General features: G+C 45.5%; 1 pseudogene; it reads right to left on the bottom strand.

The window, feature by feature from the left end:
- LOC124026373 overlaps positions 1-16,766 on the bottom strand; it is a 52,478-nt pseudogene that overhangs the window by 30,263 nt on the left and 5,449 nt on the right.

Below are 16,766 nucleotides of genomic sequence, written 5' to 3'. Positions count from 1 at the left end.
GATGGGGATGGGGGTCTGGACGATGTTGATGGGAGAGTTCTCTGGAAGGTTATCCAGCTGGAGAGAGGAGGGGGGTTTACTGCAGGATAGATTGTTTTGTGGTCAACCTTTACTCACTTTGGTGCAACCCCCCCCCAAAAAGTGAAATTCTCAAGGAAGGAAGGAAGGATTAGCCGGTCTCTCACCAGGTTCTTGGTTAGTTTGGTCTGGTGTTGGTTCTGGGAAGGGTTAGGGTCTGGTTTGATGTTCCTCTGTGCCCCTCCTGAGACCAGCTCTGGAAACTCATCCTCATCCTGAAACAGACTTTAGAATTGACCAAACACCTAACTTGTACATCTCTAACATACCATTACACACGGACTGAAGACTAGTTCACACAATACCTCCTTCACAATAACTTCTCTACATCTACAGCCTCAGTAACTCCTAATACACACTGACTGAGGACTAGTTCACACAATACCTCCTTCACAATAACTTCTCTACATCTACAGCCTCACTAACTCCTAATACACACTGACTGAGGACTAGTTCACACAATACCTCCTTCACAATACCTTCTCTACATCTACAGCCTCACTAACTCCTAATACACACTGACTGAGGACTAGTTCACACAATACCTCCTTCACAATACCTTCTCTACATCTACAGCCTCACTAACTCCTAATACACACTGACTGAGGACTAGTTCACACAATACCTCCTTCACAATACCTTCTCTACATCTACAGCCTCACTAACTCCTAATACACACTGACTGAGGACTAGTTCACACAATACCTCCTTCACAATACCTTCTCTACATCTACAGCCTCACTAACTCCTAATACACACTGACTGAGGACTAGTTCACACAATACCTCCTTCACAATACCTTCTCTACATCTACAGCCTCACTAACTCCTAATACACACTGACTGAGGACTAGTTCACACAATACCTCCTTCACAATACCTTCTCTACATCTACAGCCTCACTAACTCCTAATACACACTGACTGAGGACTAGTTCACACAATACCTCCTTCACAATACCTTCTCTACATCTACAGCCTCACTAACTCCTAATACACACTGACTGAGGACTAGTTCACACAATACCTCCTTCACAATACCTTCTCTACATCTACAGCCTCACTAACTCCTAATACACACTGACTGAGGACTAGTTCACACAATACCTCCTTCACAATACCTTCTCTACATCTACAGCCTCACTAACTCCTAATACACACTGACTGAGGACTAGTTCACACAATACCTCCTTCACAATACCTTCTCTACATCTACAGCCTCACTAACTCCTAATACACACTGACTGAGGACTAGTTCACACAATACCTCCTTCACAATACCTTCTCTACATCTACAGCCTCACTAACTCCTAATACACACTGACTGAGGACTAGTTCACACAATACCTCCTTCACAATACCTTCTCTACATCTACAGCCTCACTAACTCCTAATACACACTGACTGAGGACTAGTTCACACAATACCTCCTTCACAATACCTTCTCTACATCTACAGCCTCACTAACTCCTAATACACACTGACTGAGGACTAGTTCACACAATACCTCCTTCACAATACCTTCTCTACATCTACAGCCTCACTAACTCCTAATACACACTGACTGAGGACTAGTTCACACAATACCTTCTCTACATCTACAGCCTCACTAACTCCTAATACACACTGACTGAGGACTAGTTCACACAATACCTCCTTCACAATACCTTCTCTACATCTACAGCCTCACTAACTCCTAATACACACTGACTGAGGACTAGTTCACACAATACCTCCTTCACAATACCTTCTCTACATCTACAGCCTCACTAACTCCTAATACACACTGACTGAGGACTAGTTCACACAATACCTCCTTCACAATACCTTCTCTACATCTACAGCCTCACTAACTCCTAATACACACTGACTGAGGACTAGTTCACACAATACCTCCTTCACAATACCTTCTCTACATCTACAGCCTCACTAACTCCTAATACACACTGACTGAGGACTAGTTCACACAATACCTCCTTCACAATACCTTCTCTACATCTACAGCCTCACTAACTCCTAATACACACTGACTGAGGACTAGTTCACACAATACCTCCTTCACAATACCTTCTCTACATCTACAGCCTCACTAACTCCTAATACACACTGACTGAGGACTAGTTCACACAATACCTCCTTCACAATACCTTCTCTACATCTACAGCCTCACTAACTCCTAATACACACTGACTGAGGACTAGTTCACACAATACCTCCTTCACAATACCTTCTCTACATCTACAGCCTCACTAACTCCTAATACACACTGACTGAGGACTAGTTCACACAATACCTCCTTCACAATACCTTCTCTACATCTACAGCCTCACTAACTCCTAATACACACTGACTGAGGACTAGTTCACACAATACCTCCTTCACAATACCTTCTCTACATCTACAGCCTCACTAACTCCTAATACACACTGACTGAGGACTAGTTCACACAATACCTCCTTCACAATACCTTCTCTACATCTACAGCCTCACTAACTCCTAATACACACTGACTGAGGACTAGTTCACACAATACCTCCTTCACAATACCTTCTCTACATCTACAGCCTCACTAACTCCTAATACACACTGACTGAGGACTAGTTCACACAATACCTCCTTCACAATACCTTCTCTACATCTACAGCCTCACTAACTCCTAATACACACTGACTGAGGACTAGTTCACACAATACCTCCTTCACAATACCTTCTCTACATCTACAGCCTCACTAACTCCTAATACACACTGACTGAGGACTAGTTCACACAATACCTCCTTCACAATACCTTCTCTACATCTACAGCCTCACTAACTCCTAATACACACTGACTGAGGACTAGTTCACACAATACCTCCTTCACAATACCTTCTCTACATCTACAGCCTCACTAACTCCTAATACACACTGACTGAGGACTAGTTCACACAATACCTCCTTCACAATACCTTCTCTACATCTACAGCCTCACTAACTCCTAATACACACTGACTGAGGACTAGTTCACACAATACCTTCTCTACATCTACAGCCTCACTAACTCCTAATACACACTGACTGAGGACTAGTTCACACAATACCTTCTCTACATCTACAGCCTCACTAACTCCTAATACACACTGACTGAGGACTAGTTCACACAATACCTCCTTCACAATACCTTCTCTACATCTACAGCCTCACTAACTCCTAATACACACTGACTGAGGACTAGTTCACACAATACCTCCTTCACAATACCTTCAATACTCTACATCTACAGCCTCACTAACTCCTAATACACACTGACTGAGGACTAGTTCACACAATACCTTCTCTACATCTACAGCCTCACTAACTCCTAATACACACTGACTGAGGACTAGTTCACACAATACCTTCTCTACATCTACAGCCTCACTAACTCCTAATACACACTGACTGAGGACTAGTTCACACAATACCTCCTTCACAATACCTTCTCTACATCTACAGCCTCACTAACTCCTAATACACACTGACTGAGGACTAGTTCACACAATACCTCCTTCACAATACCTTCTCTACATCTACAGCCTCACTAACTCCTAATACACACTGACTGAGGACTAGTTCACACAATACCTCCTTCACAATACCTTCTCTACATCTACAGCCTCACTAACTCCTAATACACACTGACTGAGGACTAGTTCACACAATACCTCCTTCACAATACCTTCTCTACATCTACAGCCTCACTAACTCCTAATACACACTGACTGAGGACTAGTTCACACAATACCTCCTTCACAATACCTTCTCTACATCTACAGCCTCACTAACTCCTAATACACACTGACTGAGGACTAGTTCACACAATACCTCCTTCACAATACCTTCTCTACATCTACAGCCTCACTAACTCCTAATACACACTGACTGAGGACTAGTTCACACAATACCTCCTTCACAATACCTTCTCTACATCTACAGCCTCACTAACTCCTAATACACACTGACTGAGGACTAGTTCACACAATACCTTCTCTACATCTACAGCCTCACTAACTCCTAATACACACTGACTGAGGACTAGTTCACACAATACCTCCTTCACAATACCTTCTCTACATCTACAGCCTCACTAACTCCTAATACACACTGACTGAGGACTAGTTCACACAATACCTCCTTCACAATACCTTCTCTACATCTACAGCCTCACTAACTCCTAATACACACTGACTGAGGACTAGTTCACACAATACCTCCTTCACAATACCTTCTCTACATCTACAGCCTCACTAACTCCTAATACACACTGACTGAGGACTAGTTCACACAATACCTTCTCTACATCTACAGCCTCACTAACTCCTAATACACACTGACTGAGGACTAGTTCACACAATACCTCCTTCACAATACCTTCTCTACATCTACAGCCTCACTAACTCCTAATACACACTGACCAAGATGGAAACAAACAGATACATGAAGAACTGAAGAATATGAAGAACTATTAATGGAGACACAACTGTCATTTAAATCCTGTATCTCAAGTAAGGATTTGATTCCAAATGCATATGAAATGCATATTGTCAAATACAGAATTTCATGTAGATTTCTCCAACCTCAAAGTAGAGTGGCTCAGGAGCAAGCACCGTCCCAGAGCCCAGTCCGGGCTGGAGCCGTCTCTGCTGCAGACCACCGTTACTGTGTGCGGGGTGGGGGTTAGAACATACACGCCCCCTGAGTACCCTGCATGGAAGTCCTGCTGGGGGGGGGAGAGAAAGACATTGGGGGTGAGAGGGTCAGTCAGAGATTTAATTACAGTTGCCCAGGTGAGGTCCATTGTACCTGCGAGTAGTTCCTCTGATCAGGGGTCTTCCCTGTCCGTTGGAACGGGGTGGTCCTGTTGTCTGACCACGGCCTCTGAGAGGCCTGAGATGCTACGTTCACCCAGCTTACCGCTACACACACAGAGAGAGAGACAAAGGTAATAATACAGGACACAGCCAAGGGGAAAGGCAAGGTAATCATCTGTCTTATCAGAAATCAAATGATGAATCATAAAAACAAAGCCTACCTGTCATTACACCTGCATCCACTCCCTGTAGAGAGAGAGAGAGAGAGAGAGAGGAGAGAGGAGAGAGGAGAGAGAGAGAGAGAGAGAGAGAGCAGTCAGAGAGAGAGAGAGAGAGAGAGAGCAGTCAGAGAGAGAGAGAGAGCAGTCAGAGAGAGAGAGCGAGAGAGAGAGCGAGAGAGAGAGCGAGAGAGAGAGCGAGAGAGAGAGAGCGAGACAGAGAGAGAGAGAGACGGAGAGAGAGAGACGGAGAGAGAGAGACGGAGAGTGTGAGTGAGTGAGTGAGAGACACAGAGAGAGAGAGACGGAGAGAGAGAGACGGAGAGAGAGAGAGAGAGAGAGAGAGACAGACAGAGAGACAGACAGACAGACAGACAGACAGACAGACAGACAGAGAGAGAGAGACAGACAGAGAGACGGAGAGAGAGACGGAGAGAGAGACGGAGAGAGACAGAGACAGACAGAGAGAGAGAGACGGAGAGAGACGGAGACAGACAGACAGAGAGACGGAGAGAGACAGAGAGAGAGAGACGGAGAGAGACAGAGACAGAGAGAGAGAGACGGAGAGAGACGGAGACAGAGAGAGAGAGGGAAGAAGCACGTCAGATATTTCACTTCAGTCATGCACGTGAAGGTTAGGTTATAGCTAGGTCTGGGGTCAGGGTTACCTTGTGTTTGAGGCTACAGTACTATAGAGTTAGGGTAAGGGATAGGGCCTACCATTGTAGAAGCTGTGGACAGTGGTTAAGGTTAAAGGGGGCCTACCGTAGGAGCTATAGCAGCGTGGGCATTGTGTTTGCGTAACCCCCGGGGCCTGATAGTTGTGTTGGACACCACAGTACTAAACAGCAGTATAGTGTTGGGTCTAACACCGGGTTAGAGTTAGGGCCTACCGTAGGAGCTATAGCAGCGTGGGCATTGTGTTGCGTAACCCCCGGGGCCTGATAGTTGTGTTGGACACCACAGTACTAAACAGCAGTATAGTGTTGGGTCTACCACCGGGTTAGAGTTAGGGCCTACCGTAGGAGCTATAGCAGCGTGGGCATTGTGTTGCGTAACCCCCGGGGCCTGATAGTTGTGTTGGACACCACAGTACTAAACAGCAGTATAGTGTTGGGTCTACCACCGGGTTAGAGTTAGGGCCTACCGTAGGAGCTATAGCAGCGTGGGCATTGTGTTGCGTAACCCCCGGGGCCTGCTGGTTGTGTTTGGGGCTGCAGTATCCGCTGTCGCTGTCGATGTCCGCCTCGCTGGAGCTCTCGGCAGGGTGCGAGGCCCGCCTTCTCCGGGGAAGGTTCTTCCACAGCAGGGGCTGGCCCGCTCCCGTTCCAACGCACCACGACCACACGCATTGTCCCCTGGGAAGTCTACAGACAGACAGATATCACAGATCAATCTATCAATACATTAAGCCTAGTCCTTGGACTAAAGATATATTTAAATGGAGATATCTTTTTAGTCTAGGACCAGACATAATCTTGGTCCAGGAAACCAGCCCCAAATGTATTTATTAAAGCCCTTTTTTTTTTTACATCAGCGGTTGTCCCAAAGTGCTCTACAGTAACCCGGCCTTGACCCCAAAGAGCTCTACAGTAACCCGGCCTTGACCCCAAAGAGCTCTACAGTAACCCGGCCTTGAACCCCACCCCAAAGTGCTCTACAGTAACCCGGCCTTGACCCCAAAGAGCTGCTCCCCAAAGAGCTCTACAGTAACCAGGCCTTGACCCCAAAGAGCTCTTGACCCCAAAGTGCCCGGCCTCCCCAAAGAGCTCTACAGTAACCCGGCCTTGACCCCAAAGGCCTTGACCCCAAAGTGCTCTACAGTAACCAGGCCTTGACCCCAAAGAGCTCTACAGTAACCCCAAAGTGCCTTGACACCAAAGTGCTCTACAGTAACCCCAAAGTGCCTTAACCAGGCCTTGACCCCAAAGAGCTCTACAGTAACCAGGCCTTGACCCCAAAGAGCTCTACAGTAACCCGGCCTTGACACCAAAGAGCTCTACAGTAACCCGGCCTTGACCCCAAAGTGCTCTACAGTAACCAGGCCTTGACCCCAAAGAGCTCTACAGTAACCCGGCCTTGACCCCAAAGAGCTCTACAGTAACCCGGCCTTGACCCCAAAGAGCAGACAGAAGCAGTGGCAAGCAGAGAAGTAGCATTTAGATGCTTATTGCACCTTTACTGGTTAACAACCAATGTGATGTCCATCTCATTATGGATCTAACTCTTAGTCACATTGAGTAGCATTTGTCCTACCACTTTTAAAAGGGGGAGATCCAACTCGTTTAAATAATTATAGGCCAATCTCAAAGCTGTCACCCCTGGTGAAAATACTTGAAACCCTTGTAAGTGAACAGCTAAAATAGTAAATAAAAACTAACTCATTTTATCAATGTACCAATCGGGCTTCAGGAAGAAGCATAGCACAATTACAGCAGCCATGAAGGTTTTAAATGATATCACTGAAGCCATTGACAAAAAACACCACTGTGTCTCACTTTTTATTGATCCCTCTAAGGCTTTTGATACAGTTGATCATGCTATACCAAGGCAGAGATTGTTGAGTGTAGGTCTTTCGGAGCATGCAGTTGCATGGTTTGCTAACTATCTGTCTGATAGAACTCAGTGCACTCAATTTGATGGGCTTATGTCTGTTAAATTGTCTGTCTTGAATGGTGTGCCCCAAGGCTCTGTACTTGGTCCTCTCTTATTCACTATTTATATAAATGATTTAGACAAAAAATGTCCAAAATGCACAACCTCATTTTTATGCTGATGATACTATTATTTACTGTTGTGCCTCGTCTCTTACAAAAGCTTTCCAGAACATGCAAACTGCTTTTTATACTGTTCAACATACCTTGTGTCAATTGAAGCTTATCCTCAATACTGACAAAACTAAACTAATGGCGTTTTCTAATGCAAGAAATAGACCTCTGAACCTTTCGCCTATTACTACCTGTCAGGGCAAGGAGATTGAAGTTGTAACCTCATATAAATATCTTGGAATTTTAATTGATGACGGCCTCTCTTTTAGATTGCATATTCAACAACTTACAAAAAATTGAAGTTGAAATTGGGATTTTATTTTAGGAATAAGGCCTGTTTTTCTTTTGAAGCCAGAAGGAGGCTAGTGTCAGCTACATTTATGCCTTTACTAGACTATAGGGATATTTTATATATGAATGCTTGCACTCAGTGTTTGAGATCAATTGACACCCTTTACCATGGCACTTTGTGATTGATTTTAAAACCCTTACGCACCACTGCACTTTGTATACCAGGGTTGGCTGGAATTCTCTAGTCACTCGTAGGCTCAGTCACTGGTATACGTTTATTTACAAAGCCATTTTGGGTTTACTACCTTTTTATTTGTGCATTTTTATTGTTCAGAAATGTGGTGGGTACTTCGCTGGACTTTATCCTGCTAACTGTTCCAAATGTCCCAACTGAATTTGGTAAAAGGGCTTTTACGTCCTCTGTGCCATCGTCTTGGAACACCTCACAAAATACTTTTAAACTGGAAGAACTTGTCCCAATTGGTGTTTTTAAATCACTGATGAAGGATTTTTTGAGGCTGATTCACTGACCTGTCAATGTTTTTAATTTGCTGTTAAATACTCTTGTGAATTCAATGGTTTTTACTAGATTACTTGTAGTTTTTCATGTTGTCTTATCTGTCATTTTTTTGTAATGACTCTGTGCTGCCTATCTTGGCCAGGGCGCTCTTGAAAAATAGATTTTAAACTCAATGAGCCCTTCCTGGTTAAATAAAGGTTTAAAAAAATACAAAGTAGCATTATTCCCCCAGTCAGAGGTATCACAGAGGACAACACGTACTGCACACGTGCAGAGTAGACCTCTCCAACCTGAAACTCTACATTCCTACGGTCTTCCCAGCAGGATGGGTATCATAGGCTCCGTTTACACAGGCAAACCAGTTGTGATGTTTTTTCCACTAATTTGTCTTTTGACAAATCACAGATTTTTTCACATCAGATCTTTTTCAGAGCTGATCTGATTGGTCAAAAGAAAATAAATAGACTTGGCTGCCTGTGTAAACGTAGCCATAGTGTCTCAGTATGATGAAGCGTCATCATTGTAAACCTGTTCTCTAAGCTCAGTAGGATCTAGATGCTCTGTGGTTGACTGTGTAGTTTCATTATGTAAAGCCTTTATACTGTAATGAAGGCTTAGACCACAGTCAGGCACATACAGTCAGTACACAACCCCGTACAGAAGTTAGAGAAGAGTTAGGCCCTCATTCATCTGTGGACATACTTTAGACCAGTATACAGGGGTTTGGCAATGCAAACCTGAGTCAAACCCTGGGCTCAACTAGTATGTTACTGGTTATAAACGTACCAGTCTGTTGGGCAGCGTCCACGAGTAGGACTGTCTTGGTCCGTCCATCTGGCCCCGAGGAACACACCTCCTTCTGGACAGCTACAGTCCTCATGGGGGGCCTTCTGGCCCTCAGGGACTGACACAACCCCACCTGCTGCTGCTGATAGAACATAGACTATAATAACATTAAACATGATTTTGTATATTGATGTTATACGACCCAATTAATGGTATTAATTAATGAATTCATTGATGGTATTAATTGATCAGTAATGTAAAAATGAAGTATGGACCTGAGCACCTTGCATTAGGGTAGACCAGCAGAATAACATGTTTGACCTCTAACCTCTTACCTTGGGTAGAACGGCAGGTCTGCCCATGCCCCTCCCACCTCTCTGATTAGCTAGTCCAAACGCCTGTCCGAGAGCGGCCGGTCTCTCGCTGACGTCAGCTGATATAGGGTTTACCACGCCAGGCTGCAGGGGCCCGGCGTACGTTCCTGGGAAGGGCTGGTAGAGGAACAGAACAACTGTATTTTCCATCTGTGCCAAACATTCACACATACTCCACTACCTACCATGCTAAAGGGCACATTGGCAATGAATAGTACCTGTGACAATGAACATTTATCCTCCACTTCTTCTGTTCTCCTAACCATTTCTTCAGGCTACTAGTCTTGTAAACCTCTTCTCCCAAAAACAACACACTCCACTACCTACCAAGCGAAAGGGCACATTGAAGGTGAATAGTACCTGAGATCTGACACCAGCAGCCCTCCGGGTTGCTAATTCACTTCCCTGTTCTATCTCCTCGCCCAGGATTTGAACTAGCAACCTTCTGACTTCTGGTCTGCCTCTAACCCCCTAACATTTCAGCTACCTACCTGGTAAAAGCCCATCATGGGCGGGCAGGGTGCAGGCATGATCTGGTAGTAGGTGTAGTCATTGGAGACTGGAGGCTGGGGGGAGGACAGGATGGGGTAAGCTAGGTACGGACCACCTGGGCTGGGGTTGGGCTGCTGCCAGCGCAGGTCCCCTCCTCCACTATACATAGGGTGCTGTTGTCTGTAGAGGGGAGGGAGAGAACAAATGACTGGTGTAGTTATGATTGTATGAATATACAACATACAGTTTCTTGCGAAAGTATTCGGCCCCCTTGAACTTTGTGACCTTTTGCCACATTTCAGGCTTCAAACATAAAGATATTAAACTGTTTTGTGAAGAATCAACAACAAGTGGGACACAGTCATGAAGTGGAACGACATTTATTGGATATTTCAAACTTATTAGGACTAATATACCCGTAGGAAGCCAGAGAAAACTGTGTCAAACTAAGACAAAGCTTGTTACACTGCTGATATCAGTGTAGAGCTGACTGTGTGTGTGTGTGTGTGTGTGTGTGTGTGTGTGTGTGTGTGTGTGTGTGTGTGTGTGTGTGTGTGTGTGTGTGTGTGTGTGTGTGTGTGTGTGTGTGTGTGTGTGTGTGTGACAAGGATCCAGCTGACATTTTCACAGCCGGTGGTCTTGAGAGACCACTTCCTGCTATTCAAAACAGACAGGAAGGAAACGAACGTGCAGCAAGAGGCAGATCACCCCTGACAAAGAGAAACGCACAGGACACACACACAGGTCGACAGCTCTCAATCACATCCAGGGCATAAAGTTAACACCCGACACCCGACAAAGAGAAACGCACAGGACACACACACAGGTCGACAGCTCTCAATCACATCCAGGGCATAAAATTAACACCCAACACCTGCGGGTAAAATGTATATTTCACCAACCCCATTGGCGGGTGGTCAATGTGCAGGACTCTACAGTGGGAGCATTACATTCCTGAATAAAAAGTCCAAAGTCAAGTATGAGCACATGTGAGTTAGTGTTCAGAAAATGTTGCAGTATCTGTTTTTAAAGTATTTAAAGTATTTTGTTTCAAAGCTGCTAATTCCACAAAGAAATATCAAACCTACAGTTGAAGTCTGAAGTTTTCATACACTTAGGTTGGAGTCATTAAAACTCATTTTTCAACCACTCCACAAATGTCTTGTTAACAAACTATAGTTTTGGCAAGTCGGTCAGGACATCTACTTTGTGCATGACACAAGTAATCTTTCAAACAATTGTTTAGACAGATTATTTCACTTATAATTCACTGTATCACAATTCCAGTGAGTCAGAAGTTTACATACACTAAGTTGACTGTGCCTTTAAACAGCTTGGAGAATTCCAGAAAATGTCATGGCTTTGAAGCTTCTGATAGGCTAATTGACATAATTTTAGTCAATTGGAGGTGTACCTGTGGATGTATTTCAAGGCCTACCTTCAAACTCAGGTCCTCTTTGCTTGACATCATGGGAAAATCACAAGAAATCAGCCAAGACGTCAGAAAAGAAAGTGTAGACCTCCACAAGTCTGGTTCATCTAATCCAAAACCGCCATATAAAAACCAGACTACAGTTTGTAACTGCACATGGGGACAAAGATCGTACTTTTTTGGAGAAATGTCCTCTGGTCTGATGAAACAAAAATAGAACTGTTTGGCCATAATGACCATCACTATGTTTGGAGGAAAAAGGGGGAGGCTTGCAAGGCGAAGAACACCATCCACACCGTGAAGCACAGGGGTGGCAGCATCATGTTGTCAGGGTACTTTGCTGCAGGAGGGACTGGTGCACTTCACAAAATAGATGGCATCATGAGGGAGGAAAATTATGTCGATATATTGAAGCAACATCTCAAGACATCAGTCAGGAAGTTAAAGCTTGGTCACAAATGAGTCTTCCAAATGGACAATGACCCCAAGCATACTTCCAAAGTGTGGTAAAATGGTTTGAGGACAAAGTCAAGGTATTGGAGTGGCCATCACAAAGCCCAGACCTCAATCCCGAAGAAAATGTGTGGGCAGAACTGAAAAAGAGTGTATGAGCAAGGAGGCCTACAAACCTGACTCAGTTACACCAGCTCTGTCAGGAGGAATGGGCCAAAATTCACCCAACTTATTGTGGAAGGCTACCTGAAACATTTGACCTTAGTTAAACAATTTAAAGGCAATGCTACCAAATACTAATTGACTGTATGTAAACTTCTGACCCACTGGGAATGTGATGAAAGAAATAAAAGCGGAAATCATTCTCTACTAGTATTCTGATATTTCACAGTCTTAAAACAAGGTGGTGATCCTAACTGACCTAAGACAGAGAATTTTTACTATGATTAAATGTCAGGAATTGTGAAAAACTGAGTTGGCTAAGGTGTGTGTAAACTCAGAGACTTCAACTATATGTCCCATCTGGCACAGCTGAGCTCACTGAGTGAAATGCTGATAGATTCCTTTTGGAGGCACTGTGCACAGACATAAACGTTGGTCTTACGTTCCACAAACGTCTACAAAGTGAGACTTTGTCTTTGTGTTCCTTGGCTATTTACATTGTTTTGCTCACAAGTTCAGTAGCTTTTCAACATTAGTTTGAGTCTGTTGCTTCAACTGATAGCAAAGAGTCAGATCCCAAATCGCACACACCAAGGTAACCTCCCGCCCTTAAAGGGCCAACTCAACAATTTGTCTATGATATTTTGGTTTAAAAAATCCAGTCACAAAAAAATGAAAGAGTAATATCACATTTCTTGTTTTTAGAAACGTTACAAAAGCATGGTCATCTGTTTTTGGTGTGTTTTTATTTAAAAATCAGAGTGCCTGGTATATTTTTCTGCCCTGATCACATCCCTGGGTGGTAACTGATCATTCACAGCCTAGCTGTGTGTAACACTCACACAGTATATGGGGGTTTCCTTAGGTGAATCAGAAGGAAGACCCTATCAGTTTTCCCTGACATGGGCACAGGCACATTCCTGTAGGAGGGCCAGAAACAGGCACATTCCTGTAGGAGGGTCAGAAACAGGCACATTCCTGTAGGAGGGTCAGAAACAGGCACATTCCTGTAGGAGGGTCAGAAACAGGCACATTCCTGTAGGAGGGTCAGAAACAGGCACATTCCTGTAGGAGGGCCAGAAACAGACACATTCCTGTAGGAGGGCCAGAAACAGGCACATTCCTGTAGGAGGGTCAGAAACAGGAATATTCCTGTAGGAGGGCCAGAAACAGGAATATTCCTGTAGGAGGGCCAGAAACAGGAATATTCCTGTAGGAGGGCCAGAAACAGGAATATTCCTGTAGGAGGGCCAGAAACAGGAATATTCCTGTAGGAGGGCCAGAAACAGGAATATTCCTGGACTCCATAGAGATTCTTTCCGAGCTAATGCTAGGCTAACTGTCAGCAGCTCAGGTACAGAGGCAGGGTAGTTCTAATACAGATTGTATCAGTGACAGTCGCACCTCAGACTCTTAGGGTCAAATTACCAGAGACAGATTAAGCCTAGTTTTGAATGAAAAGACATGTGCTCAGAAATTCCCCATTGAATATGGTTTTTAATCCAGGACTAGGCTTAATCTGTGTCCAGGAAACCTGCCCTTAGTGTGTAGGGTGTAGGCTGCATGATCTAGGGACTATAAGATGTAGGGTGATGTGTCTACCTGTTGGATTGATTCTCCTGGACAAAAGGGTAGCAGGTGATGAGGTAACTGGGGATTGGGGTGGGCTCTACCCCCCCTCCTCCTTCTCCTCCTCCAGACACGCTCATGGTGACCAGCGCTCCTTCCAGACCATTCTTTTGTGGGACAAACGGCTCCACTTCGGCTGACAGTTTCACATCCTGCAAGGAGAGACAGACAGACACGGACGTCACAGACAGGACCTGACTGGAGAGGAGAGGACAGGACCTGACAGGAGAGGAAAGGGCAGGACCTGACAGGAGAGGAAAGGGCAGGACCTGACAGGAGAGGACCTGACAGGAGAGGAGAGGACAGGACCTGCCAGGAGAGGAGAGGACAGGATAGGACCTGACAGGAGAGGACAGGACCTGACAGGAGAGGACAGGACCTGACAGGAGAGGATAGGACCTGACAGGAGAGGATAGGACCTGACAGGAGAGGACAGGACCTGACAGGAGAGGACAGGACCTGACAGGAGAGGACCTGACAGGAGAGGATAGGACCTGACAGGAGAGGATAGGACCTGACAGGAGAGGACAGGACCTGACAGGAGAGGACCTAGGACAGGACCTGAGGAGAGGACCTGACAGGAGAGGACCTAGGAGGACCTGCCAGGACAGGACCTGACAGGAGAGGAGAGGACAAGACAGGAGAGGACAGGAGAGGACAAGACAGGAGAGGACCTGCCAGGAGAGGAGAGGACAGGAGAGGACCTGCCAGGAGAGGAGAGGACAGGAGAGGACCTGCCAGGAGAGGAGAGGACAGGAGAGGACCTGCCAGGAGAGGAGAGGACAGGAGAGGACCTGCCAGGAGGGGAGAGGACAGGAGAGGACCTGCCAGGAGGGAGAGGACAGGAGAGGACCTGCCAGGAGGGAGAGGACAGGACAGGACCTGACAGGAGGGAGAGGACAGGACAGGACCTGACAGGAGGGAGAGGACAGGACCTGACAGGAGGGAGAGGACAGGACCTGACAGGAGAGGACCTGACTGGACAGAATCACCTCGCAACGCACCAGACAGACTCAGGAAAGTCTGAGTAGGTATGTTACCTAAGGAGCAGCTCGCTACTTCACCCAGCGAGAATAGAATAGGGTGCCAAGGCTAGACTAATTATTAACATAAATCATGACTTCATCTGGCAACATCTCCATGACACAGCCAAAACAACAGAACTGGTTCCTTCACAACAAATGAAACAACTGGCAACAAGAGAAACAACTTTTCACTGGGTCTGAGAATGGAGAGTTGGAGTCAATGGCTGTCTCTGAAAATACACCTTATTACAATAGTGAACTACTTTGACCAGGGAACATAGAATAGCATCCTGCCCAGGGGTATTTTTTATTTATTTAACCTTTGTTTAAGAAGGCAAGACAGTTAGGAATTGGTTCTTATTTACAATGACGGCCTAGGAACAGTGGATTAACTGCCTTGTTCAGAGGCAGAACGACAGATTTTCACCTTGTCAGTTCGGGGATTCGATCTAGCAACCTTTCGGTTACTGGCCGAACTAGTAACCGAAAGCCACTAGGCTACCTGCTGGTTAGCCACTCTAACCACTAGGCTACCTGGCTACCTACAGTACATCAAGCTGCCTAACGAAGCAGGCGATAGGCTCCTGCGCTATGGGCTGTTTTAATGTGAACAAGGCTATTTACTTATATAGGGAATAGGGTGCCAGGTCGGTCACAGACGATGAAAGCATAACAAAGTGTTGACCTTAGAGCAGTGTGATCAGGGGACGTGTGAGTGTAGCAGACAGACACAGCAACATGTAACCTGGTGCAATAGAAACACTTCCTGGTTGGTCTGACACTGATCAGATCAGAGTGGTGTGGAGAGCAGAGGACTGTTTCCTTGTACTCAGAGAACATGACTGACTGAGGGCCTTAGAACACACAGTCCAATACCTGTGCTTTCAGCCTAACCCTTCCTATTAAGTTATGCCAACACAATACAGCATTTTAGGGAGTGCCTTGGAACTGTTATGCTTCATTGGTAAACATTTTTTGCCCCTTTCCTCCAAAGAGCCCCTCTCCCTACCAGCTACCACTAACATTAAACACTAGGTAGCACTCCTACCATCAGCATTCTGTCCTGAGACATTCCTTTCCTATGGACCTGCCTGGTCCAAGTCTGGCCCTGAAGGTGCCCCTTAGATGCTGATCTTGAGTTAGTTTTGCATTTCCCCCACTATTGGTTTAGGTTAGGATTGGGGGAGGGGAAGCTGATCCTAGATCTGTACCTAGGGGAAACTTCACCTCAGAGCCACCAGAGAGCAACCAGCAGAGCCGGGGTGGTAATGACTCAGTCACCCAGCATCTCCAGGAGAACTTTATGGGCCAGCTATATTTAGCTGCTCATTCTTCCCAGAGAGATTACACTAGTAGGTAACTATGTGTTACATAAGGTCTCTAAAGACAATGTCAACTAGGACACAGCCTACCCATAAAGATCCTTTAATTCAATTGTTCTATTTAATTCTGTGGGCCTACCTCTATTGCTATCATGCCACAGGTACAGAGGTGGTGGTTTGTGGTATGTATGTGTGTGTGTGTGGTGTGTGTGTGTGTGGTGTGCGTGTGTGTGGTATGCATGTGTGTGTGTGTGGTGTGCGTGTGAATGTGTGAATGTGTGTGTGGTGTGCGTGTGTGTGGTGTGCGGTGTGCCTGTGTGTGGTGTGCGTGTGTGTGGTATGAATGTGCGTGTGTGTGGTATGAATGTGTGTGTGTGTGGTGTGCGTGTG

The sequence above is a fragment of the Oncorhynchus gorbuscha genome, unplaced genomic scaffold (assembly GCF_021184085.1).
Source record: "Oncorhynchus gorbuscha isolate QuinsamMale2020 ecotype Even-year unplaced genomic scaffold, OgorEven_v1.0 Un_scaffold_2708, whole genome shotgun sequence".
NCBI lineage: Eukaryota > Metazoa > Chordata > Actinopteri > Salmoniformes > Salmonidae > Oncorhynchus > Oncorhynchus gorbuscha.
The sequence above is the reverse complement of the archived record's forward strand: the minus strand, read 5'-3'. Positions and strand labels throughout refer to the sequence as shown.